Source organism: Palaemon carinicauda, chromosome 43 (genome assembly GCF_036898095.1).
Source record: "Palaemon carinicauda isolate YSFRI2023 chromosome 43, ASM3689809v2, whole genome shotgun sequence".
Lineage (NCBI taxonomy): Eukaryota > Metazoa > Arthropoda > Malacostraca > Decapoda > Palaemonidae > Palaemon > Palaemon carinicauda.
The window spans coordinates 23654081-23682063 of NC_090767.1; the positions used below are offsets into that span (position 1 = coordinate 23654081).

Genomic DNA, 27983 nt, shown 5'->3' on the forward strand with positions numbered 1-27983 from the left:
CATAAAATAAATATGTTATTATCATTAACGTAATTTCCTTTGAAATTTATTTTAATTTTGAGCATGTTTAACCTTTCTTTCATTATTATGATTGCCTTATCCATATCTCTTAATTTAAGACTGTGGGGCAGGAGTCATTTCCTTCTATAAATCTATTTTTATGTATTTTATTTGCTTCGATTGTTTCCTATATTTTTTCTGTAACTTTCTCTCAATTTTTTCAGAGTCCTTTTCCTCTAGTTTCTTATTTTTCCTATTTTCATTCTATATTTACTAAAATTCTCTTCAGTGCAGCTGCTCACACTCTTTTCATTTTTCTTCAGTGCAGCTGCTCACACTCTTTTAATTTTTCTTCAGTGCAGCTGCTCACACACTTTTAATTTTTCTTCAGTGCAGCTGCTCACACACTTTTCATTTTTCTTCAGTGCAGCTGCTCACACTCTTTTCATTTTTCTTCAGTGCAGCTGCTCACACTCTTTTCATTTTTCTTCAGTGCAGCTGCTCACACTCTTTTCATTTTTCTTCAGTGCAGCTGCTCACACTCTTTTCATTTTTCTTCAGTGCAGCTGCTCACACTCTTTTCATTTTTCTTCAGTGCAGCTGCTCACACTCTTTTCATTTTTCTTCAGTGCAGCTGCTCACACTCTTTTCATTTTTCTTCAGTGCAGCTGCTCACACTCTTTTCATTTTTCTTCAGTGCAGCTGCTCACACTCTTTTCATTTTTCTTCAGTGCAGCTGCTCACACTCTTTTCATTTTTCTTCAGTGCAGCTGCTCACACTCTTTTCATTTTTCTTCTGTGCAGCTGCTCACACTCTTTTCATTTTTCTTCATTGCAGCTGCTCACACTCTTTTCATTTTTCTTCAGTGCAGCTGCTCACACTCTTTTCATTTTTCTTCAGTGCAGCTGCTCACACTCTTTTCATTTTTCTTCAGTGCATCTGCTCACACTCTTTTCATTTTTCTTCAGTGCAGCTGCTCACACTCTTTTCATTAGAGTTTTGCAATTTTTTCTTGTATTATCTCTCCCTATTAATCTCGTATCAAAGTTTATGATATTATAGAAGTAATTTTCATCTTGGTCTATTCTACAAGACATGGGCTATATTCCTGTTTCTGCTATGATGCCTCAGTATGGATTACTTGATGGTTGTGTATATATATTTTATTATTCCGTCTTCATTTACTTGTGTAATTTGTGTGTGAATTCATTATGGGTCTGTGTTTACTTTCATTTTTTTTTTGCAATGATTTCTTGGTTCTTCTTAGGGGACTTCCATATCTACAGGTTTCATATAAAATTTGAAGACATTTCTGAAATATAAAGTAATTTTTTCATCTCTTACCAAACTGGATGTTATAAAACTTTCCACTGATGATTTGGTTTATTTTTAGTTTGACCGAACATTGGTCAAAATACAGTAGAACTTGTAGTTAGGGAAGTCGAATTATAGTCTTGAATTAATAAGTTCTGTAATATTAACAATATGGATAAATCCATTGATAGTTTGAAACAGCATTTCTTTAAGGGTTTTTTTTTCTTGCTGGAAAACTGGTCTGAAGTAAATTCATTTATTATGCTTTTCAAATTTTTTGTATTCATGTTCAGTGTCTGTTATTTTTTAAAAGTTAAAGTTGCGGGTTTTAGGTCTCCACAGAGACGATTTACATCGTCCTCCTCGGGCGACCATCAGCCAGCAGGGACTATCACTAGTCCCCTCTAACCTCCCCCCCAGGCGCCTACCCTGGGAGTACCCCTCGGTAGAAGGTCTCACGGTATTCGCGTCCCAGGCGGGGACCGAACTCGGGACCTCTATATTAGGGATCCGCAATGCTACCAACCTTTTCATATGTATGGAAGAGTTTTCATGGTTAGTCCAGTCAAATGGCAGAAGGAAGATTTTAGAATAAATGATAATTTTGTGTCATTTGGGAAGGAAAGATTTAATTAATGATTGCATCTGGAAGCAGTTGGTCATGAGGTTATAAAGTATATCTAAAAACATGAAGTAATTGTTTGGTAGGCTTTCGTGTACAGCCAGAATATTGATTTAGCAGATTGACTTTGATCTAACACAACTATTACTGGTTCTAACTCTGGGCCGTATTGCAAGCATAACTACTTATTTGTGGCCCAATCTGTTCCAGATTTGAGTGATTAAAATTGTTACTTGATATTAGTCGCTGATTCAAGTTGAGAAAGTCAAAATCAATAATTTTGTTCAGTTCATTTGATCATCGAGAACAGTTTTATAATGTTTACGCAGTATTGCTTGGCCTCGTAAATTTAATATAAGGTTTTCCTCTAGATTTTGTACAATGGATTTTCTGTTTTTGTTTATCTTGATGACCATTTTCAATCAACTGATAATGTCAGGATGTCAGCCATCCTTCAAAATGATCATTCTCCAAAACCTGGGAGAGACTTGGTTGTCTGATGTGTACACCTGAAATGGTCTGATCCTGCTTTTGTCTTCCCTTTTCACTCAATAATGATAATCTTTTACATAGAGCAAATGTTCAAGTGTTAAAACTGTTGTCAACAACCGACTTGATTGCAGAGGAAGGTTTTGGGTTCTTTGTTCCTTTATTTAACGTGTTTATGTTCTGTTTATGAATGCAAGAGTTGATGTGAGAAGTACAAGAGGAAGGCCAAGGTTTGGGTGGATGGATGGAGTGAAGGATGCTCTGGGTGATAGGAGGATAGATGTGAGAGAGGCAAGAGAGCGTGCTAGAAATAAGAAAGAATGGCGAGCGATTGTGACGCAGTTCCGGTAGGCCCTGCTGCTTCCTCCGATCGCCTTGGATGACTGGGGAGGTAGCAGCAGTAGGGGATTCAGCGTCATGAAGCTTCATCTGCGGTGGATAACGGGGGAGGGTGGGCTGTGGCACCCTAGCAGTACCAGCCAAACACGGCTGAATCCCTCGTCAGGCTGGATGGAGTGTAGAGAGGAAAGATCCCCTTGTTTTATATCGGCTATCCCCCAAAATTGGGGGAAGTGCCTTGGTATATAGAATAAAATGTTTTCTTTCTTTTGGATTTCCCCATAATTTCAACTATTTATTATATGGCTTGAAAGTTAACTGTCACCAGGGGAATTCCTTTGTAATCTATTGGTTATTTAAAGTACTGTTGTTCTAGGTGGTCTTTTCAAGAGAGTCTTTAAGTCCTGGATTCTAATTTTCACATAAATTTTAGTATATTTCCTTTAACATTTCTATCTACTTCCTGTTCTTGGGGGAGATTGTATTCATTGCTTTTCCAAGTGCAACTGCTTTGTTGTTTCCTGTTGTCATTTATTGGTTCTAACAGTTTTTCATTGTCGTTATGCCAGTCCATCTCTCAAGGGAGGCCGAATGACATCAATATTTGTATCCATAGGATTCGATTCTTTTAACTCTTAGTCGGGAAGCTGCTCTCCTGGTTTTTCCACAGAAATTCCTGGTCATTTCAAAGAAGCAATTTAGAGTAGCTGGTAGTTGTTCTATGAGTTAAAGGTGGGAAACACTTTTAGTGAAAATACTTTGATTTTCAGATGGAAATTAGTTCTACATTCTGGACTTGAAAACATATGATGTATGCACACTGTCTGCATTTGTGTTCTTTGTATTTGATAAGCAAGAAGTATTGTTCTTTACTAAACCCTTTGGACCTGATTTACGTAACTTTCTTTGCATTATTTCCATTGCAATTTATTTTTCTTTTTATTTCCCAACAATATTGATTCTTGTCAAGGAACAAAGTCATTCTGATGGTCACAATTGGTTGATGAATTGGTAAAAGAATTGGTTTCAAATTGTGTTGATTGCGATATTTTATAGTTTATTCTCTATTTCTGTACTTAATATTTCTCTGCACTGGGCTGCTTCCCTATATTGGGGCCCTCAGTCTTGTAGCAACCTGCTTTTCCAAGTATCACTGGTAATTGCCCAATTTTTCAATTGCAGTTCACTTTATCTAAACTATTTCAAAGAAGTTAAAAACAATCGCTTGACTTTGTAGCCTGTTGGTACACTTCTGTTTTTGTCACTTTTCTCTCGGCTGTGTGTCCAGCCTCTTGACCTTTGTTCTGTAGTGTAACTGCAGTGTTGCCATATTGGTTGCAACTCGGTATTAAATGTCCTGACGCTGCCATATGGACCAAATGGTGATTCATGTTTTCCGTACAACTTTGGCAGATCACGTAACACTAGTAACCTTGTCCCCAATAGTTTTGAAGCTATATGCAAGAGCCCGTGTCTTGCATAAGGCAAGGCGCTCTTGAAAAATAATGAACAAAGCTATTTAACTGTAAATTCCTCGCTTCTCAGATGCGTTGAGATAATGTTGTCATCCAGTGTGTCGAGCTGAAAGTATAAAATCCATCCGTGTTAGCCATTTTCAAAGCAGTCAAAACCTTATCAGTTGATAATGGTAAGGTTTACTGAATACCAACAAAGATAGTATTACAGCCAGCTATGATGAAAGCATTGGTGGTATTGCCTTTGGTGTATTGCAAAATAAATAAAAGAATTATTGTGGCCTTATAAAGTTTACTAGCAAGAGAAAATCGTATAGATAAGAGCAAGCTTTGAAACAAATTGGTCTTGCATTTTGTTCAATGGGTAGAGTGAGTAATGCAGTATAAGGAAGATGATAAACGTAGAGAAGATACAATAAAAATTCATATAAAAAGACAGGAATTTTATTAACACCCTAGATACCTTTACATAAGTCAAAATGCCTAAAATCACCTCTTGGGTTGCATGGGTCAGGGAGTGCCCTATGTGGCCACCCACCTTAAGAAGAGGAAAAAGGAAAGACGATGAAGAGGAGTTGGTGTGGAGGAGGTATGGGATCCCAGCCACTTCCTTTTCATTACCTCTTCTCCTTCTCTCTCTCTCAATCTCCCTTTGCCTGTCCTTGATGACTTTGTGAGTTTCTCTGATTCTTATCCTCAGTATCTCTCAATCTGTTTCAACCATTTTCCTTCAGATGTTCAGTTCTGTAACTTTGGTCTGAAATATGACGACGACTTAGTATTTGCCTCGTCAGTCAAATTGACCTGATGGAATATTTCCTAAGTGACCCTTAAATAGTTCTTGCCAGTAAGTTTGTTCTTTTATAAAGGTTCACTAAAGTTAGTGTTGCATTTATCAAAATCATTTGTGTGTTGCTATTTTGATCCAATTATTTTAGTGCCTAACTTTTCTAATGAATATATTTCAAGTTTTTCCCTGTGCGATATTTCTGGTTTTTTTTTAACAAGAGTAGAAATGATTATATACATTATTTGATGTGTATTGTATGGGAAAATACGACTTATTTTTGTTACAGAAGTTTTCTAATGAATAAATATCAATTAACCTAAGATGTTATTTCCGTAGATTGTTCATATGCAAATCTAGAAATGGTGAGTGACTGAAACACAAGTACAGGATTTGATGTATATATGTATGAGAAAATAACTCTTAAAAGACTTGACATGGATAAGGAAAGATTTGCAATCCTTCTCGTTTCCCAAAGGAACAGGAAATAACTTTCTCAAAAACTGAGCTACAGATTTTTTGGATGAAAAGAGAAAATGAAAACCTGGTTCCCCCATGGGGAGCCGACATCGGGGCGGTGAGAAGAAGACGCAAACAAGTTGCCTCCTCCATCGATCAGTTACTGTTTTGGGTTCGGCCCTTGAGTGTGACATACAGGTTCAATCTTCTCTTCCAGGCTCTTCTCCCCTGGAAAGGTTCAGACATTGCTCCATCCTTTCACCTACAACCTCTCTTTCCAGTTAGAGAGGAATAGAAGAAAAGGCAGAGAGGATCACAGAATTCAGGGACCTCCTGTACCTTCTCAGAGCAGGGACGTTCCTGTCGGTACTTTGAGTGACTCGCCAACAATGTTCCAAACCTGCTTGCTGATATCGCCTGTGATCAACCAATTGAAATTCACCCCCTAAAGGTAGGAGCTCTTCCAAGAAGGTTTTTACAGACTCCTACTGTCTACTTATACGGATGGAATACTGTACTCTTGTCGACGGGAAAAGCAGACCAGTCATTGGCCTCCATGCATGATTCCCCTAAAGCCATTCAGGATAGGTACAGATAGCAGCATACAGTCCATCATAAGAATGAAGTGTGCTTCCATTGACCTGGAGGACACTCTTACCCTCATGGATACATTCTCTTTCTTACTGGAGGTTTTCTCCATTGCATCCTTGGGAGAAGAGGTTACCACTTTAAGTGTTCATGTTAGTCTCTTGAGCACTTTATATCTGCATTCATCCACCAACGGGTCTCTACCCTCCATCAGAGAAATCACTTCAGCATCGAGACAGACTTACTTCCTCCTGTCTCGATCTGCGGATTGAGATGTATCGGAAGAAACTCTTTAGGAGACGGAATATCCGAAAGCTACAGGGAAACTCCTTGGCAAATTATCGTAGCAAGAGAGTCGATGTAACTGTTGCGAGACTCAACGTCGACAAAAAAGCTACTGCACGAACGCCTTCTAAGTTTTTGCTCCAACAGCTCCTGAAGCTTCTTCTGGGTATCAACCAGCATTCCTCTTACCCTTAGGTGGGGTGGCATCAAGAATACTGGATTTTCTACCCTGGTAGCATTATGACAAATCTCATTGCGAATCCTCCTCTCCTTTGAGAATCTGCTGTCCACAGTAGATTCATAGTAGGGATGAGTTGTCAACTTGAATTTCCTTCCATCCATCTACAGGATGTGATATACATAAGGACTTCAGCTGCCTTTCAATCTACCAGGAATGCTTACAGCACTACAAGCCTTGCAATCTTTCCAAAGAGTCTGATAGAACACTTGGTATGGATAAAGATAGACAATGCTTGTGTGCTTGATCGAAGTTACAAAGGGTTCCCGTTCACAAACCCTTCTCAAAGAGGTGCAGTATTGGGAGTAGAAGAAGCGATAGAGCTCTGCGCAGTTCTTTCAAACATGAGCGCTGTTTGATTGAAAATGTGCTTAATTGACAGCCTCTGTTACCTGTACTGTACATCATCTCGTGGCAGGAAAGCTTTGTTACTCGCCATCGCTCGACGTGCACCCCATGCAGTTGAACAAGAAACTTTCTGAATTCTCCTTGTCTGCAAAGTTCGAAGATGTCTTCCAACATCACTGGGAATCCTAGATGCTTGTGTCTTTCCTACCCTCTTTTCCCTGTTCGTCGATTTCTCGACAGGTGGTGGAAGACATTGCGATTTAAATGGACCCTGATTGCTCCCAAGCGACTGCACGTGAAATGTTCCCTGATCGGCTGTTTGTCTCATTCCTTCGTGGGAGAAGCTCCCCGATTCCAGCGGTAAATCTGCCACTCAGTCCCCAACTTGGATTCAGAATTGAGATGCGACAGGACGCTTGAGGTAACCTCGACCTCCGTGTGAATTCAAGCCGCACGTAGTGTTTCACGAGTTCCCAGATCTATAGGGAACTGCTCGAGCCCGCGGTAGCCCTGGCGAAGCGAGTAGGAAATGGTATGTCTTATCTTGTGTGAGAAGTCAACTTAGTTCAAGAGCTTGTGGCAACAAGGACGCCGAGTCCAGTCGTTCACGACTTCAATTTTTCTTCATCTCGTCCCTACAAAAGAGGCGATTAGCGGTGGGCCAGAATAAGGAAAGAGACCCTGAAACTGTCTTCTTTCTGGCTGCAACAGTCGGACACAAGGGGATGACAGGACTGCTCCGGATTCGCTCATACAAAGACTGAATATCATCAGATCTTGTCAAAGGTGGTTTTCATGAAGACATTGATCTGTTAGTAATTGAAGACCTCCGCTGCCCAGTACTTACGGGAGTACCCACAGGTTCATGGGTACGTTTATCCTCGAACCATTGATAGGGGCTCAGGTAGCAAACCTATCTCCTTCACAACACGAGAAACGTCCGAAAGTCCAGAATGAGATGTAACATTTACTGGGGTTTTCTTTGTTTTTTCCTCTTCCTTTGGGGCACAGTAGTCAGCCTGTTGTTTGCTGGACCGGATGATAGATGCAGCTGGGCCGTATGATTGGGGAGGATGGGAAGATGTATGCAACCCATGGTCTCTTATGACCACACATTCAGACAACGTACAATCCACACAGATGTAGTTTCTTCCCTGATCGTCTGTCAGTCCCTGGTAGTGGCTTATCCCATCACCTTCCTCTTCTTCACGTCCAAGTCGTTGGGAGGTTGATAGGCAGGAGCCGTCACTTCCGCTCCTCCACAGGACCAAAGTGCTTTGGCATTTCCCGGGAAAGTAAACCGTCCGGTTTAATCAGAGGGAATTCCTCCCTCCTAAGGATAATAAGTCTCCTATTGAAGAACGGTGGTTTGTATAGTTAGGGAAAATAGAATTACTTTTAAAACCTGGGAATTTTATTTTTGGGAGACTCTTTGAGACAGTTGGAATCAATATGATAGACTGCCATCTCTTTGATGTTTTAGTTATGAGCAATAATGTCTTACACACTTTTTGTATATTCTTCAATGGTTAAGAAATGTAAAGCAAAAGTACCAACACTTAACATACTGCCACATATTTTGTACTTTTTAAAATGTACGATTTTATTAGGAAGAAGGAATGACTTTATACAGTCTTAGCAAAGATCTGGGGTTCCTTTTTGGGATTTATAGTGTCTAAGAGGTTTTGCAACTCTCTGAAATACAGTAATGAATAAATAAGTGTGAGGTTTGATGGTGATGAATGAGAAGAGGCAGTTTTAACCCTGGATAGGTACGGTGGGTCGTTCGCGACCCCGAGCGTCAAAAAAAAACAGGTTTTTCTCACGTGACTCACCCCCGTGACTGAATTTGTGGGTGATCGACCTGCAGGAGGTGTCTCCCCTACACGCTCTAGTAGTGTCCAGATGTGCATTGCTGTAGCTGTACTCCTTCCCCGATTTCTGAGACGCGTCGGGGTCGAGCGCGACCGAGTTTACCCTTCTAAGGTAGTTTGCATAATTATCAAAGTTATTACGTATTATGAAATTGTCGTAGAATGGTGCAACTTGTATAGGTTATCAGTTGTGGAAAGTCTTGGTGGATTGTTTGGCTACCATGTGCATGATTTTTTTTTAGTTAAAATGTCGTTCATCACCATGAGGACCATTTTACCGCGAGTGCCCCTTTTTAATTTTTTTTCATTTTTTTGCCAAGTCATTTTTCCGTAAGATATTGCCAAATAGTGTCGTAAAACTTTTGCTTGTTTAGTGTTGGAAAGTGTGTCTAGATGATCTGGCTACCCATGCGTGACTTTGTTTTTGTCAGATACGACGTAGTTATTGGTATATTGGGTATTTAACTGCGGTTACCAATTTCTGTTTTTTTTCAATATTTGTAAAAATTACTACGTAGTAAGGAATTGCCGTATATTATTCATTTTTTTTTCATGTTTATGTGTTAGAAAGTGTGCCTTGATGGTTGGGCTAACACGTGCATGTCTTTTTTTTTATCTGAGATGCCGTATATTAGAATGTCGGGCATTTTACCGCGAGTGCCCCTTTTTCATTTTTTTTCATTTTTTTGCCAAGTCATTTTTCCGTAAGATATTGCCAAATAGTGTCGTAAAACTTTTGCTTTTTTAGTGTTGGAAAGTGTGTCTAGATGATCTGGCTACCCATGCGTGATTTTGTTTTTGTCAGAAACGACGTAGTTATTGGTATATTGGGTATTTAACTGCGGTTGCCAATTTCTGTTTTTTTTCAATATTTGTAAAAATTTACTACGTAGTAAGGAATTGTCGTATATTATTGATTTTTTTTTTCATGTTTATGTGTTAGAAAGTGTGCCTTGATGGTTGGGCTAACACGTGCATGTCTTTTTTTTATCTGAGATGCCGTATATTAGAATGTTGGGCATTTTTCCGCGAGTGCCCCTTTTTATTTGTTTTGCATTTTTTTGCTTAGTCATGTTACCGTAAGGAATTGGCAAGTAGTGTCGCAAAACTTATATTTTTATAGTGGTGGGAAGTGTTTCTAGATGATCTGGCTACCCATGCCTATTTTTTTTTAGCCAGATATGGCGTATATATAAGTATGTGTTCGATTTTCCTGTGATTGCCATTTTTTCGTTTTTTCCCATTTCTTTCAAAATTACTACGTACTAAGGAACTATCACAGAGTAATGATTCATTTATATGTTTATTTGTCGGAAAATGTGCCTTGATGGTTTGCCTAGCACGTGGCTGAAATTTTTTTTTTCTGAAATGCCGTATATTAGAATGGCCATTTTTCCACGAGTGCCCCTTTTTATTTGTTTTGCATTTTTTTGCTTAGTCATGTTACCGTAAGGAATTGGCAAGTAGTGTCGCAAAACTTATAATTTTATAGTGTTGGAAAGTGTTTCTAGATGATCTGGCTACCCATGCCTATCTTTTTTTTTTAGCCAGATATGGCGTATATATAGGTATGTGTTCGATTTTCCTGTGATTGACATTTTTTCGTTTTTTCCCACTTCTTTCAAAATTACTACATACTAAGGAACTATCACAGAGTAATGATTCATTTAGATGTTTATTTGTCGGAAAATGTGCCTTGATGGTTTGCCTAGCACGTGGCTGAATATTTTTTTTTTCTGAAATGGCGTATATTAGAATGTTAGCCATTTTTCCGCGAGTGCCCCTTTTTACTTGTTTTGCATTTTTTTGCTTAGTCATGTTACCGTAAGGAATTGGCAAGTAGTGTCACAAAACTTATATTTTTATAGTGTTGGAAAGTGTTTCTAGATGATCTGGCTACCCATGCCTATCTTTTTTTTAGCCAGATATGGCGTATATATAGGTATGTGTTCGATTTTCCGGTGATTGCCATTTTTTCGTTTTTTCCCAATTCTTTCAAAATTACTACGTACTAAGGAACTATCACAGAGTAATGATTCCTCTAGATGTTTATTTGTCGGAAAATTTTGTTTTCTTCTTTTTTGATTGAATATCATCAAATTTTTTTAGCTAAAATATTATATTGTTTTACATTTTTTTTTTCGATTTTATTTCCCTTCAAAAAAATTTTTTTGGGTCAGAATTTTAATTTTATAGTCGTAAAATAATCGACAATTATCCAGCAACCCACCATACAATTTTTATGCATATCCAATAATAATTAGATTAGTAAATAACACCTTGAAATTGACATACCCTTCCTACATTTCAAGTGGCAGATTAGGGAGTCTGAGTCAGTGTGGTTGGCGGCCATTTTGTGGACATATCCGAAGCGTAAGCTGTCCTATCTATATATATTTTTGTTCCCTATAGAATTTATGATATTTTGGTATATTTTTACCTGCATAAATATCATATTATATATTAAATATATGTATTTTTTTACGAAATTTCTAAGTACTCATAAAATTACCTTTAGATATGGCCCCTGATATAAATGTAATTTACAAAATAATGAAGATTTTTTTACATATTTCTATTTTAGGATAACATATGTTTATTCCCTAAAAAAACTAGCCACTTCCTATTTCATTTGGGTACCCAAAAAAATTCATGAAATTTGGACAAATTTTTTTGGCCAAAAAAAGTTACCCTTTTTTTGGCCAAAAAAAGTTACCCTTTTTTTCTCATTTCAGATCTTCACCTCCATGGGTCTGACTTCATCCAAAATACATCAAGATGTGTCCTAAACATTCAAGAATCAATTCCTAAAAGGATTTGTGTATATATGTATAAACTTATTTTATGAATTTTTATGTCAGGTCTTTTTTTTTCTACTTAATTTTTTAAAATATTTATAATAAATAGTTTTTCTGCAGATGAGTAGTATTTATCTTTACAGTTGTTTTAAGCATTCATTGAAGTTTTTTTTGGCAAAAGAAAAAAGGAGGTTACTACAAAAACTGATTTTTCAAGAATTTTTTTTGGCGTCGGGGTCGTTCGCGTCCGAGTATACCCTTAAAGGGGTGTCCGAGGAGCGTACCTATCCAGGGTTAATAATACAGTACTGTAGTCTCATTTCTGGTGTCATAAGTTGATGAAAATGTCAATACTTTACGCAACATTTGGCGTTTCAGATGGAGGGAAGCTGTCTCTGGGAAATGACAAGGCATCATTGGAAACCACGTTTGGACTGTGCCAAGATGACACCGGCATCCTCTACCAGATCCACGATGCACCGGAGCTTCCGCTGCGCGACGGCGAAGAGCCAGCACCGAAAGCGAAGAGACAAAAGACCAAAAGAAGCAAAGTTAACGGCAAACTGGATTACCAATCCGGTGTGATCACTGAGACAGAATGTCAGAGACTCCTGAGGGACTACTTTCAACTGGACCTCTGTCTGGAGGAGATGTACGCCCTCTGGTCGAAGGTCGACGGCAACTTTGCGGCCGTGTGTGTCCCAGCTTCCCGGGCGTGCGTATGCTAAACCAGGATCCCGTCGAGAATGTCTTCTTTTTCATATGCTCGTCCAACAGTAATATAAAAAGGTGATTATTCCTGTTACTTGTAGAAGGTAATGGTATCTTTAAATTAATAATTGTTCCGTAACCGAAATACAAACCACGCTATTTACATAGTGTATTACTTTCGGCGTAGCTGAAAATGACGAGCCATTAGATTTTTAACGAGGGTTAACTACCACCGCGCTAGTTAGCTAGGGGGTAGGGGAAGGGGTAGCTTGCTACCCCTCCCCCCCACACACCGGTAAATTGTCTCTCTTCACTTTTGGCTCGGACAATGAACAGACGTGTCTGTCTTTCGTCCTCGCTTTTGACAGCCTTAATCTGTTTTTTCTTTTTTTTCAGCTTTGTGTGTTTGGAAGTTGGCCTCTACCTTCATCGCAATTATGCGCAAGTGCCCTGGACTCCCCGGCCGCCCCTGTGGAACATTCATGTCGGCGGTCGAGACGGATCCTTACACCCTTTGCCCGCAGTGTCGAGGTCAACAGTGTGATAGAGACTTACCTTGTAGTGAGTGCAGGGAGTGGTCTACCTCCCAGTGGGAGAGGTTTGCCCGGCGACGTAAGAAGAAATCCAGGAGAGACCTTTCTCCTTCAAGGGCTGCCTTGAAGAAGGAAGGCTCCAAGGACTCTTCTTCCGCCGCCCGAACCTCCTCCGAAGCTCCCACTCGATCGGTCTCTTGTGAGAGGCCGTCGAGTGGTAGCGTAGGCCATTGTTCTGTTTCCCGACCTCGGGGTGCGGGAGAGGGCGTTGCCTCCCATAGCGAGGCAGCTCCCCCTCCTCCTCCGGGGGAGAATATTGATTCTCATTACGATGATGACCAGTTGGGGGCAGCTGTCAAGCAATCGCCGGTAATAGCAGAGGTAGACCCTCTGTCTATTGTCGACGTTGTTGTGGCAGAGGCTTCCGACGGGTCTGGTCAAACCTCTGCTGCTGCTGCTGCTGCTGTTGCGGATGTTGCTGAAGGTTCCGCCTCCTCCTCCCACTCCCCCTCCGAACATCCTTCGAGGGGAAAGGTGAGTCCCACGGTCTCTCCTGCAGATGCGTCTCCTCCTCGGGGGAGCGCACTGACAGAGACTCCTCTTTGGAGGACTGACGATGTGGATGCCCTGCCTCGAGGTCGCCTTCGCCGTAAGGCTCGTCGTCCTCTTCGCCGTAGGGGCCTTCCTTCTCCCTACAAGGGAGTTAGGAGGCGCCTCTTCGGGTCTTCTTCACCGCCGCCTTCCCTTGCAGAGGATTCTTCTCGTCGGGAGCAGACTGTCGCAGCCACGTCCTTGGACCTCTCCGCAGATCTTCTCATCCCGTCATCCGATGGGCGCCGGTCCCTTCGGGGCAAAGGGACTTATCCCACGGTGTGGGTAAGTCCCTTGCTCGTCAGGGGTCCCCTGCGCGCAGGGGCGCTCAACTGCGCGCAGTAGCGCACAAGCGCTCTCCAGAGCTTCAGTCTTTTGACTTGTCTCGCCAGCGCTCTCCTGCTATCCGTCAGCGCCCTTCAGTTCCTGCTCTGCGCCATGCGCGCCATCAGTCTCCTGAGAGCCCACGATCTCCTGCTTGTCAGCGCACACCTGCGCACCTTGTTCCTGATGCGCACCCTGCGCACCTTGTTCCTGATGCGCGCCAACACGCGCCCAAGATCTTCGGATCTGGACGCAGGAAAGGACTTCACTCCTTCGCCTCGCCCACGCGCACCTGTGCGCCAATCTTCGCCTTCGCAACAGCGCGCGCGCACTTCAGGAGTTCCTGCGCGCTCGCACCCACGAGACATCTGAGCCCGACCGCGAGCGTTCGCCCTTGCGCACTTCCTCGCCATCTGATCCTGCGCCCCAGCTGACTGCGCATCGACACCCTCCTGCGCGCCAACGATCTCCTACGCGCCCGCGCGATCCTTCGCCTGTGCGCAAGCGCTCGACGACGCGCCAGCGTGCCCATGCCTCGGATCGTCACAGGTCTCTGACGCGCCTACGCGCTAAATCACCTCTGCGCAGTCGGTCACCTGCGCCCCATCGTTCGCCAACTCGCCATCGCTCGCCAACGCGCCAGCGTTCGCCAACTCGCCATCGCTTGCCCACGCGCCATCGATCTCCAGTGTGCCGTTGATCTCCTGCATACCATCGTTCTCCTGAACGACAGCGATCTCCTCTACCCTCGCGCGCACCTTCACCTGTACGCCAACGGCGCCCTCGCGCCCACTCGCCCGCGATCCAGCAGTCGCCCACGCGCGACCCTCCAAATGCTCCATCGCGCGAGCGCTAGCGCGACCCCCATTCTCGCTGGGATCAGCAGCGCGTGCTTCCTACGGGGACGCGTACTTCCATATCGCCATCAGGTTCGCCACCGTGCAAGCGCAGGGCTCTCGTCCAGGACCAGGAACAGTCACCGGAGAGGTCCAGGCAACATTCTTCCCTTTCTTCATTTCAGGCAGGCCCCGTTGCGTCCGCTCGGAAGGATCAGGAGATTCCCTTCCCTCCAGCGGGGTTTACTGACACTGCGTCGGTCACCCGTCAGTCTTGGTATGGTCACCTAATGAAAGCGGTGGTGCAGGCTGTGAAGCTGGCCCTCGCTGATCTGGTACTTAAACCAAAGACAGACTCACCCCCGCTGAAGAGAAGGAGAGAAGTAGACTTCGTGGTGACTTCTTCCAGGGAGAAGTTGGCTCCCAAGAGGTCCGACAGGAAGGCTCCATCCCCTTCGCAGTCGTTTTCATCGTCTCCTGTGGATGAAGCTTTTCCGTCCTCAGGAGAGTCCAGCGGGGTGAGGGCCTCTCCCACGGCACCAATGGGAGGAACCCCACCTCGAGGAAGAGAAACGTCTCGCGTGGAAGGTACCTTTCAGACCTCTTTGCTGGAGTCCTGTATCCCTCCTAGGAGGGAACCCAAGGACTCAAAGACGATTCCTAGGTCTTCTTCACGGATCCGACCAGAGCCAACCAGACCCCGGGAGAACGTCCACGTGTCTCCCCAAGAAGAGCCTTTGGGGACAGGAGACTTAGCTCCTAGTCCACAGGGAGGAGAGCAGCACGAGTCGGAGCATGCCTTCTGGCAGGTCTTGAATCTGATGAGGCAACTCAACAGGTTCAAGGACCTGGAGATCGCCCCTCGCGAAGGCAAGAATACGGTCCTAGACCAAGTCTATGGTACCCAGAAGCCCCCAAGGGCCAGTGCAGCTTTGCCTTGGTCCCAGGGGGTGAAGAGTGCCAGAGATAAGGTCGAAGCCCAGCTCTCGGAACTCGCCTCCTCCAGCCGTTCTTCTTCCGGGAACAAGCTCCTCCCACCTCCTCGTTTACAGCAGAGGAGGTATTTTGAGATCATGGGGGAGTCCAGTATGGCTCTTCCCCTCCACCACTCGGTGGAAGAGCTCACTAGGGGAACTCCTCTTGAGAAGCTCTCCTCCTGGCAGGTGACATTCTCGGCATCGGAGATCCTAAGCCAGGAGAAGGTCGCGAAGTGAGCCATGCAGACCACTTCGTGGCTGGACGTCTGGCTGGGTTCTCTGGGCCTCCTATTGCGCTCCGAGGACTTGTCTAAGGAGAGCAATAGGAAGTCCCTGGAGATCTTCCTCCTCTCGGGCACTCGCTCCATCGAGTTCCTGGATCACCAGGTTACCAACCTGTGGGCCAACTCGATCTTAAAGCGACTTGATGCAGTGACCGAGAAGTTCCATCCGAAGGTCCCCGCCGTGGATGTCTGCAGGCTCAGACACTCCTCCATTCTTGGAGGAAGCTTGTTTGAGCCCAAGGATATAGAACGAACAGCTGAGAGGTGGAGGAAGTCGAATCATGATTCGCTCCTCCAAAGGGCCCTCACATCTCGGCCCTACAAGCCTCCAGCTCCACAACAGCATCAACAGCAGCCTTGCAGGACACCGAAGCAGGCTCCGGCAGCTAAGAGGAAGGTGTCTAAGCCACAGCCCTTTCCTGTCAAGGACAAGAGGGGCGGAAAGTCCTCCAGGGGAGGCAGAAAACCTAGAGGGAGCGGCCGTGGCCGTAAACGCTAGGATTGCCAGTCCCCCTGCGTGTCCACCTGTGGGGGGATGCCTACAAAGTTGCGTGCACAGGTGGCAGCAACATGGGGCCGATTCCTGGACGATCTCTGTGATGGGCCAAGGATATGGTGTCCCATTCACAACATCTCAACCTCCCCTGACAGCGAATCCAGTGTCGTTGAGCTCCTATGTCATGGGATCGGCAAAGGGGCTAGCCCTTCGGGCAGAAGTCGAGACCATGCTCAAGAAGGATGCTGTCCAAGAGGTTGTCGACGGCTCCCCAGGCTTCTTCAGTCGACTCTTTCTTGTAAAGAAGGCGTCTGGAGGCTGGAGACCCGTCATCGATCTCTCAACTCCGAACAAGTTTGTCAAACAAACTTCGTTCAGCATGGAGACAGCGGACATGGTCAGACTTGCAGTGAGACCACAAGACTTCATGTGCACAGTGGATCTGAAGGACGCATACTTCCAGATCCCAATCCATCCGTCTTCCAGGAAGTACTTGAGATTCAGCCTAGACAGCAAGACCTACCAGTTCAAGGTACTGTGCTTCGGTCTCTCCACAGCACCTCAGGTGTTCACCAGAGTGTTCACCCTGATTTCGTTGTGGGCGCACAGGAACGGCATCCGTCTCCTCCGATATCTGGACGACTGGCTGATCCTGGCAGACTCGAAGTCGACCCTTCTTCGACACCGAGACAGGCTTCTGGGACTTTGCCAAGATCTGGGGATCAATGTAAATCTCGAGAAGTCCTCTCTGCAGCTGACCCAACGACTGGTATATCTAGGCATGTTATTAGACACCAATCTCCACAAAGCCTTTCCATCAGACGACAGGATAGCAAGGCTGAGGAGGGTTGCAGAGCCCTTCCTCAGGCAGGAAGAGCTTCCAGCCCAATCATGGTTACGTCTTTTAGGTCACCTAGCCTCCCTGGCCCGTCTGGTCCCGAACGGCCGTCTCAGGATGAGATCCCTGCAATGACGGCTCAAGTCCCGGTGGAATCAGGGCACCGATTCCCCGGACTCTCTGGTCCCTATGGAATCCACGAAACAGGCGGACCTGCGGTGGTGGCTGATGGACGAAAACCTACGAAAGGGAGTGGATCTTCTCGTCCTTCCCCCGGATTTGACACTGTTCTTGGACGCGTCAAAAGAAGGGTGGGGGGCCCACATTCTGAACCCGAGGGTCTCAGGCCTTTGGTCAGAATCAGAAAAGTACCTACACATCAACCTGCTAGAGATGAAGGCCGTGTATCTGGCCCTTCAACAGTTCCAACGGACCCTGGCGGGCCACTCCGTGGCGGTGATGAGCGACAACACCACGGTAGTGGCTTATATCAACAAATAGGGAGGTAATTTTTCACAACAGGTATCCCATCTTGCAGTAGAGATTCTGAGGTGGTCCGAAGTCCACTCGATAACACTATCAGCTCGCTTCATTCCTGGTAACCCTCTTAATGAGAGAATGCCTTGATGAAGTCATTGAGATTCAGCACAGCATTTCATTCCCGTGCTGAAACTTGGTGACGGGAAAGAGGGCTCTCGAACTTGGGGAAATTGCTCCCCCAGTTCAAATCTAAATTTCTCTCTTTCTTATCTTTTTCTTCCTCTTTATATTGCTTCAACCTTCTCCTAATATTATAAACAGAATGAGATGTAACATTTACTGGGATTTTCTTTGTTTTCTCCTCTTCCTTTGGGGCACAGTAGTCAGCCTGTTGTTTGTTGGACCGGATGATAGATGCAGCTAGGCCTTATGATTGGTGAGGATGGGAAGATGTATGCAACCCATGTTCTCTCATGAACACATTCAGACAACGTACAATCCACACGGATGTAGTTTCTTCCCTGATCGTCTGACAGTCCCTGGTAGTGGCTTATCCCATCACCTTCCTCATCTTCATGTCCAAGTCGTTGGGACGTTTACACGCAGGAGCCGTCATTTCCGCTCCTCCACAGGACCAAAGTGCTTTGGCATTCCCTGGGAAAATAAATCGTCCAGTTTAGTCAGGGGGAATCGTCCCCTCCCAAGGATAATAAGTCTCCTATTGAAGAACGGTGGTTTGTATAGTTAGGGAAAATAGAATTACTTTTAAAACCTGGGGATTTTATTTAAGGTAGACTCTGCGAGACAGTTGAGATCTATTTGATAGACTGCCATCTCTTTGATGTTTTAATTATGAGCAATAATGTCTTACACACTTTTTGTATATTCTTCAATGGTTAAGAAATGCAGAGCAAAAGTACCGACACTTAACATACTGCCACATATTTTGTACTTTTTAAAATGTACGATTTTATTAGGAAGAAGGAATAACTATATACAGTCTTAGCAAAGATGTGGGGTTCCTTTTTGGGGTTTATAGTGTCTAAGAGGTTTTGCAACTCTCTGAAGTACAGTAATGAATAAATAAGTGTGAGGTTTGATGGTGATGAATGAGAAGAGGCAATTTTAATAATACAGTACTGTAGTCTCATTTCTGGTGTCATAAGTTGATGAAAATGTCAATACTTTACACAACATTTGGCGTTTCAGATGGAGGGAAGCCGTCTCTGGGAAATGACACGGCATCATTGGAAACCACGTTTGGACTGTGCCAAGATGACACCGGCATCCTCTATCAGACCCACGATGCACCGGAGCTTCCGCTGCGCAACGGCGAAGAGACAAAAGACCGAAAGAAGCAAAGTTAATGGTAACTCTGATTACCAATCCGGTGTGATCAGCGAGACAGAATGCCAGAGACTTCTGAGGGACTACTTTCAACTGGACCTCTGTCTGGAGGAGATGTACGCCCTCTGGTCGAAGGCCGACGGCAACTTTGCGGCCGTGTGTCCCAGCTTCCCGGGCGTGCGTATGCTAAACCAGGATCCCGTCGAGAATGTCTTCTTTTTCATATGCTCGTCCAACAGTAATATAAAAAGGTGATTATTCCTGTTACTTGTAGAAGGTAATGGTATCTTTAAATTAATAATTGTTCCGTAACCGAAATACAAACCACGCTATTTACATAGGGTTTACTTTCGGCGTAGCTGAAATGATGAGCCATTAGATTTTTTAAATATTTAACTTAGCCGGTGAATATATAATAGCTGAGCCTCCGGGGGGTCGACAGAAAAACACACAAAAACTCGCGAGCGATCGCTATGAAGGTTGCGGGTGTGCCCACTAGCGCCAACTATCGGCCAGATACCGCATATACATGTAAACAGACCCAATTTTTCTCTGTCGGCCTTAACGACAAGACGTATCAATACTCGCTGTATAACCTGGAGTTTTCTCAACATATTTGGTGAAGTACTTCCTTTTGGTTTGAGCTTTCGCAGTGCAGGTGTTTTATCTTCAACTTAAATCTTGAACTCGTTTTTGGATAGATTTAATTTTTGATGACTTTGGATTGTTTTTTGGACTTTCTTTGACTTTTAAATGGCCGACCCTTCCCTTAGTACGGAAGTGTGTTTTAGGCTTTTAGCAATTATCTTATCACGTTATAAATTGTTGTGGTTAATTATAGATTTTCCTCTATATATTTTATATCTCAACAGCCTTTATTAGGCCTGTTCGATTAGCTTTCCATTTATAATAAACATCAAGATAAATTTTAATGATTTGTTTATATGCGACCTTTCCTATTCCTCCTCTAATCCGAGAGTAGGCGGTCCTAACTTGGAAACCGAAGTTAAACAACGTTGAGCCTTTTCAATCGTAAATAACTTTTACAGAGCAAATGATTCAAAACTTACTAAATGAATATTTTTTTAGTAGATATTTTATGAAAGATTTTTTTTGAATAGTCTTCGTACTGTTTCAAAGATGAACTAACGTTTAGTTTATTTATGCTACGCAGTTTGCGCTCTATCGTTACGATAGAGAGAGATAGAATCACGGTTTCACTTTGCAGAAAGAGTAAATCGATTCTGACGTTTTGTTCATTCTTCTTTCAAACTTAAATGTTTTAAATACTATTTTAAAGGAACTTGTTAATTGAAAAACCTTTCAGTTTTTTCCTTTGGTCAAATAACCTGTTTATTGACGAAAGGTAAGTGGGCTCTTCTCTTCGGTGCGAAATCAAGAGAGAGAGAGAGAGAGAGAGAGAGAGAGAGAGAGAGAGAGAGAGAGAGAGAGAGAGAGAGAGAGGAAGAGAGAACGTTCCGATCTTTATTCTCGTCCCAAGCAAGTAACGTTGTTCTTGAGTCAGTTTTTTACTCTCGTCCCTAGTCTCTGTACGGGGAGAAAGGATAAAACGTTTTTAGTTTTTATTCTCGTCCCAAGGCACTGTACGGTGAGAGATTGAAAACGTAGTTTTGAATGAACTAGTGTTTAGTCTCCTTCCCAGCCACTGATCTTTTTATCTTAATATATGTTTACTGTTTTTTTTGCTTGTATTAATGTGCTTACATTATACGACTGATTTCGCAATTATAACCTTTTGATGAGGGTAGAATTGCGTGCTTCAGGTAGAAATCAGTTTTATTCATACCTAATGTGAATTGTTGAAAAATTCGATTTCAGTGAAGTAAGTGCAAAACAGAAAATCGTAGTGATAAAGTGATAATTGCGCAAAGTGTTATCAGTGTTGCGACCGAGGGTTCGTCTGTTCGTGCCTGTCGTTCGCCTAGTCCGAGACCTCTTGCAAGCTCCCAAGCCCAGGGGAGAAGTAATGTCGTACGACTTATGGGTTCGAGAGGACTTGATCAGCGAACAGACGTTCCCTCTATGGTTCAGGCGTGTCTCATCAACACCGCCCCTACCATAAGACGAGCGAGACGATTTTCTCCTCGTCATCCGAAGGCTTTTCGCATAAGAAACCGTGGAACAAGGTTTCGAGGCCCTTTAAGCGAAAGTCAGTCCTTTCAGGACAGGTCCAGCGTCCTGGTTTTACCATTAGGACAGCTCTGACCCTATGCAGTCATCGGAAGACTGCTCGCCGCCTAACCAAAAGCGTAACACAGGCTCCGAGAGTCTTTTTGTAGGCAAGGTTTTGCAGTCACAGACGTTACCCTCGTCTCTTACCGCAACCATTCCCGTTGATCCTAAATGGGTTGTACGGCAAGACATGCAGAATAAGCTTGCCTCTCTTATGGAGGACTATTCTGTTGAGCAGGTTCACGATGATCCTCGCCGCTTAGCTGATCGAGATCTTGGCCGTCAGCCGCCCAAACGAGCCTTTGCTCGTCCTGTTGACATTGACGTTACAAAGTCACGTCAATCGTGTTTTGTAGAGCCTCACTCGATGCAGTCCCGTGTTGACTCTCAGCCGCTTGTGGACGTTCAGCCGCTGCCGCTTGCTCTTGTTGACGTTCAGGACGTTCACCAACCAGCATAGTTGACTTGTTTTGACGTTGAGCGTCAAGCTCCGCAGTCAAGAGTTGTTTTGACTGCTCAGTCTAAGCAGTCAAGGCAGTCTCGAGTTGACGTCGAACGTCCTCCCGCACCTGTTGTTGTTACTGGTCAGTCCTTTAAGCAGTTACATGACATAGCGTCCTTGACTGCTACTGTTGCTCCTTTGCGTGTGGACTCTGCTTGTCAAACATTGCCACCACGGCAGGTCTCTCCCTTGCTTGAGACTCGGCTATTGTCGGACAAGGTTCCTTCAGATGAGGAAGTTGCTGATCCCCCTCCTACTGATATTCCCTTGAGGACTCTGTCAGACGGAGAGGAGCCTAAAGCTGCTCAGCCCTCTATGGACTTTAAATAAATCATGCTGATTTTTAAGGATCTTTGTCCGGATCTTTTTGTAACTGCTGCTCCTTGTTCACCTAAACGTCAGAGTTTACACTAGGCCTAGCTACTTCGAAGCCGTTGTTTTATAAGCTAGTGCTCTCTCGCTCTTCTAAGAGAGCTTTACGTTTGCTAGGCGACTGGTTAATCACCAGGAGGAGTTTGGGGGAGACAGCCTTTGCTTTCCCTACTTTTAAGCTGGCTTATAGAGCGAGAGTCTGATATGACACGGGAGAAGTTCTCGACTTGGGAGTTCCTGCCTCTGCCCAGATAGACTTCTCAAACCTCATAGACTCTCCCTGGCGCCTGGCCATGAGACGCTCCAAGATTTTATGGTCGACTTCAGAGCTAGACCATCTCCTGTTAGGAGTTTTTTCGAGCGTTTGAAGTTTTGCTGTACAATTATGTCATGCATAAACAAGGCTTTCAGGGATGGCTCCAATGATCTGACAGCCACGTTCTCTGCAGGAACAAGTCCCTCAGGGATGGCTCCAATGATCTGGCAGCCATGTTCACTGCAGGAGTACGTAAGAGGCTAGTGCGCTCAATGTGTTCATTGTCAAGACAAACTTCACGATGAAGTCTACCAGGCTGTCTTGACAGCATTATTGGAAGGCGACTGGATGGTCTCTCTCGACCTTCAGGAGGCATACTTCCACATTCCTATACACCCGGATTCCCAACCGTTTCTGAGGTTTGTTTACAGGAATGTGAGGTACCAGTTTCGAGCCCTGTGCTTTGGCCTCAGTCCTGCTCCTCTCGTGTTTACGAGGCTCATGAGGAATGTGGCAAAATCCCTCCATCTATCGGGGATCCGAGCCTCCCTGTACTTGGAGGACTGGCTTCTCAGAGCATCGTCCAGTCTTCGCTGTCTGCAGGATCTACATTGAACGTTGAGTCTGGCCAGGGAGTTGGGACTTTTGGTCAACCTAAAAGTCCCAACTGATCCCATCCCAGATTATTCTATATTTGGGGATGGAGATTCGCAGTCCAGTTTTTTTCGGGCTTTTCCGTCTGCCACCCGAATAGAACAAGCCCTGCTCGAAGTCCAACTAATGCTGAAAAGAGAACGTTTGTTCAGTCAGGAGTTGGAACAGTCTCGTAGGGACTCTCTCATCCCTGGAGCAGTTTGTCTCACTAGGGAGACTACACCTTCTGCCTCTCCGGTTCCATCTAGCCTCTCACTGGAACTAGGACAAGACGTTAGAGACGGTATCATTCCCAGTCTCCGAACCAGTAAAGGCATGCCTGAAATGGTGGGACAGCAATATCAGTCTGAGAGAGGGACTATCCCTAGCAGTCAAGAACCCAAACCACGTGTTGTTCTCAGACGCGTCGGATTTGGGTTGGGGTGCGACCCTGGACGGTCGGGAATGCTCGGGTCTGTGGACCTCAAGTCAGAAGAGCATGCACATCAACGGCAAGGAGCTATTAGCAGTCCACTTGGCCTTGATGATATTCGAAAGCTTCTTCGAAACTAAGTGGTAGAGGTCAACTCAGACAACACCACAGCTTTGGCGTACATCTCCAAGCAAGGAGGCACACACTCCTTCACGCTGCTCGAGATCGCAAGGGACCTTCTCTTATGGTCAAGAAATCGAGGCATCTCCCTGTTGACGAAATTCATCCAGGGGGACTTGAACGTCTTGGCAGACTGTCTCAGTCGGAGGGGTCAGGTGATACCCACGGAATGGACCCTCCACAAGGACGTGGGCAAGAGTCTTTGGGCTACTAGGGGTCAACCCACCATAGACCTCTTTGCCTCCTCGTTGACCAAAAGGTTACCAATCTATTGCTCTCCAGTCCTAGATACAGAAGCAATCCACATAGACGCGTTTCTACTGGATTAGTCTCTTCTGGACTTATATGCATTCCCACCATTCAAGATAGTCAACAAGGTACTGCAGAAGTTCGCCTCTCACGAAGGGACAAGGTTGACGTTGGTTGCTCCCCTCTGGCCCGCGAGAGAGTGGTTCACCGAGGTACTTCAATGGCTGGTAGACTGTCCAAGAAGTCTTCCTCTAAGGGTAGATCTGTTACGTCAGCCCCACGTAAAGAATGTCCATCAAAGCCTCCCCGCTCTTCGTCTGACTTCCTTCAGTCTATCGAAAGACTCTCAAGAGCTCGAGGCTTTTCGAAGGAGGCAGCCAGTGCGATTGCAAGAGCGAGGAGAGCTTCCACCATTAGAGTATACCAGTCGAAGTGGGAAGTCTTTCGAGACTGGTGCAAGTCAGTACTGGACGAGGGTCCAGTACCTCTGTAGCCCAAATCGCAGATTTTCTTTTACATCTAAGAAAGGTTCGCTCCCTTTCAGCTCCCTCGATTAAGGGCTACAGGAGCATGTTGGCTTCGGTCTTTCGACATAGAGGCTTAGATCTTTCCAACAATAAAGATCTCCAAGATCTCCTTAAGTCTTTCGAGACCTCTAAGGTACGCCGTTTGGCAACTCCTGGATGGAACTTAGACGTGGTCCTAAGGTTCCTCATGTCAGACAGGTTTAAGCCATTACATTCAGCCTCCCTGAAGGATCTCACCCTCAAGACACTTTTCCTAGTGTGCTTGGCTTCGGCTAAAAGGGTCAGTGAACTTCATGCCTTCAGTAAGAACATCGGCTTTTCTACAGAAAAAGGCACTTGTTCACTTCAACTTGGTTTCCTGGCCAAAAATTGAACTGCCTTCTCGTCCTTGGCCTAAATCTTTTGATATTCCTTGCTTATCAGAGATCGTAGGCAACGAACTGGAAAGAGTATTATGTCCTGTTAGAGCTCTTAAGTTCTATTTAGCTCGTACTAAGTCATTACGAGGTGGATATGAGGCATTATGGTGCTCAGTTAAGAAACCATCATTGCCTATGTCAAAGAATGCTTTGTCATATTTTATCAGATTTTTAATACGAGAAGCTCATTCTCACTTGAATGAGAAAGACCGATGTTTGCTTAAGGTTAAGACGCCCGAAGTTAGAGCTATAGCAACCTCCGTGGCCTTCAAGCAAAATAAATCTCTGCAAAGTATTGTGGACGCGACTTTTTGGAGAAGCAAGTCAGTGTTCGCGTCATTTTACTTAAAAGATGTCCTGACTCTTTACGAGGACTGCTACACACTGGGTCCATTCGTTGCAGCGAGTGCAGTAGTGGGTGAGGGTTCTACCACTACATTACCCTAATTCCAATATCCTTTTTAATCTGTCTCTTGAAATGTTTTTAATATTGTTTTTTGGGTTGTACGGAAGGCTAAGAAGCCTTTCGCATCCTGGTTGATTTGGCGGGTGGTCAAAGTCATTTCTTGAGAGCGCCCAGATTAGGGGTTTGATGAGGTCCTGTTGTATGGGTTGCAGCCCTTAATACTTCAGCTCCTGGGAGTCTTTCAGCATCCTAAGAGGATCGCTGGGCTTCGTGAGGAAGACAGACTAATAAGGCAGAGTAATCGTCTAAGTCAACTTCCTTACCAGGTACCTTTATATATTTGGGTTTTGTTATGATATAACTGTCAAAAACTCGAAGCATATACGCTGTAAACTTAATCAACTCTGGTGTCTACCCACCACCATGGGTGTGAATCAGCTATTATATATTCACCGGCTAAGTTAAATATTTAAAAAGGATATTTTAATTATAAAATAAATTTTTTAATATACTTACCCGGTGAATATATAAATATAGAGACCCAGCGGGATGAGAAAAATTCGGTCTGTTTACATGTATATGCGGTATCTGGCCGATAGTTGGCGCTAGTGGGCACACCCGCAACCTTCATAGCGATCGCTCGCGAGTTTTTGTGTGTTTTTCTGTCGAGCCGCCGGAGGCTCAGCTATTATATATTCACCGGGTAAGTATATTCAAAAATTTATTTTATAATTAAAATATCATTTTAACGAGCGTTAACTACCCCCCCCGCTAGTTAGCAGGGGGTAGGGAAGAGGTAGCTTGCTACCCCTCCCCCACCACACACCTGTGAGTTGTCCCACTTCACTTTTTGGCTCGGACGAAGACAGACGTTGCTGTTTTTCGTCCTCGTTAATGACAGCCTTAATTTGTTTTTTTACTTTTTCTAGTTCTGTGTGCTTGGAAGTTGGCCTCGATTGTTGTCATCGTTATGCGCAAGTGCCCTGGACTCGCTGGCCGCCCTTGTGGAAGTCAGCGGAGGACACCGATCCTCACACCCTTTGACCGCAGTGCCGAGGCCGACGGTGTGATAGAGAGAGTACGTGCAGTGAGTGTAGGGAGTGGTCTGCCTCCCAGTGGGAGAAGTTCGGCCGCCGGCGTAAGAAGAAGTCTAAGAGAGACCGTTCTCCTTCAGGGGCAACCTTGAAGAAGGAAGGCTCCAAGGACTCCTCTTCCGCCGCCCGAACCTCCTCCGAAGCTCCCACTCGATCGGTCTCTCGTGAGAGGCTGCCGAATGGTAGCGCAGGCCCTAGTGGTGTTTCCCGACCTCGGGGTGAGGGAGAGGGCGTTGCCTCCCTTAGCGTGGCAGCTCCCTCTTCTCCTCCGGGGGAGGATAATTTGGATTTTGATGAATTTGACCAAACTGTTGCTAATAATGATTTGTTTCAGCTTTGGGCTTCCTTGGGGCTTAAGGGCACGCCCTCCAAGGAAGCCCTGTTTGACCTGATCCAGTTGGGGGCTGCGGTCAAACAGTCGCCGGTAATACCGGAGGTATTCCCTTCGGATTTTGTCGACACTATTTTGCCCGAGGCTTCCGACGGGTCTGGTCAAACCCTTGATACTGCTCCTGTTGCCGACGTTGCTGATGGCTCTTCTCCTCCCTCCGAAGATCCTCCGAGGGGGGAGGGGCGTCCCACGGTCTCTCCTGCGGGCGGGTCTCCCCCTCGGGGGAGCGCGCTGACAGAGACTCCTTTTCGGAGGACTGATGACCCGGACGCTCTTCGCAGCAGAGGACTTTCTTCTCCCTATAAAGGAGTTTGGAGGTGCCTCTTTGGGTCGTATTCTCCTGATCCTCCCCCAAGGAGGATCCCCCCCGTCAGGAGCAGCCCGTCACAGCAGCGCCCCTTGACCTCCCCGCGGATCGTTCGCGATCCCCTACGCCTGCCAGACCTTCCGACCTGCCTTCTCTGTTCTTGGCTGCAGATGCGGTTTGGGCGCCTTCTCACCCTGTTATCCAACAGGCACCGATCCCTTCGGGGTAAAGGGACTCTACTCACGGGGGGGGGGGGGTTAAGTCCCTTGCACGTCAGGGTTCCCCTGCGCCCACCTGCGCGTTTGCGTGCAGTAGCGCTCAAGCGCTCCCCAGAGTTACAGTCTTCGGACTTAACTCGCCAGCGCTCTCCTGTTCGGCAGCGATCACCTGCTCGCCAGCGCTCTCCTGCGCGGCAGCGATCACCTGCTCGTCAGCGCTCTCCTTCTCGCAGGTCTCCTGCGAAGCAGCGCCCTCATGTTCCTGATGTGCGCAAGGCGCACCCACGTTCTCCTCAGCGCCATCGTTCTCCAGTGCGCAGTCGCGCTACTGCTCAACCTGTTCCTGATGTGCGCCCAGCGCGCCAACGATCATCACCGCGTCCATGATCACCTGATCTGGACTTAGGCAAGGGTACTAACCCGTCGCCTCGCCCACACGTCCCTACGCGCCCTTCCGCTCCGGCGCAACAGCGAGCTAAAGCTCCTGTTCGCGAGTGTTCACCTGCTCGTTCGTCCACCTCTTCAGATGTGTGCAGTAATCTTACTGCGCGCTAACATTCTCCTGCGCGTACACGCGATCACTGGCCTGTGTGCAAGCGCTCTCCTGAGCGCCCTCTCCCTCTTCAGTCTGATCGCCCCAGGTCTCCGACTCGCCCGCGCGATAAATTGCCTGCGCGCAGTCGTTCGCTTGTTCGTGGTACGCGCCATCGTTCTCTGGAACGCACGCGACATCGCTCACCATCGCGCCAGCGCTCTCCGCCTGGCAAAC

The 27983-nt window shown here is 45.4% G+C and overlaps 1 protein-coding gene and 1 long non-coding RNA gene across 4 annotated transcripts in view; both read left to right on the forward strand.

Moving 5' to 3' along the window:
• The window catches only part of LOC137633617 (uncharacterized), a 64619-nt gene extending 45339 nt beyond the window's left edge, over nt 1-19280 (forward strand). The window contains exons 3-4 of the long non-coding RNA XR_011042307.1: nt 11996-12406; nt 18897-19280. This is a non-coding gene — a long non-coding RNA (uncharacterized lncRNA). The remainder of the gene's footprint in view (nt 1-11995; nt 12407-18896) is intronic.
• The window catches only part of LOC137634019 (uncharacterized), a 411582-nt gene that overhangs the window by 186139 nt on the left and 197460 nt on the right, over nt 1-27983 (forward strand). The window lies entirely within an intron of this gene.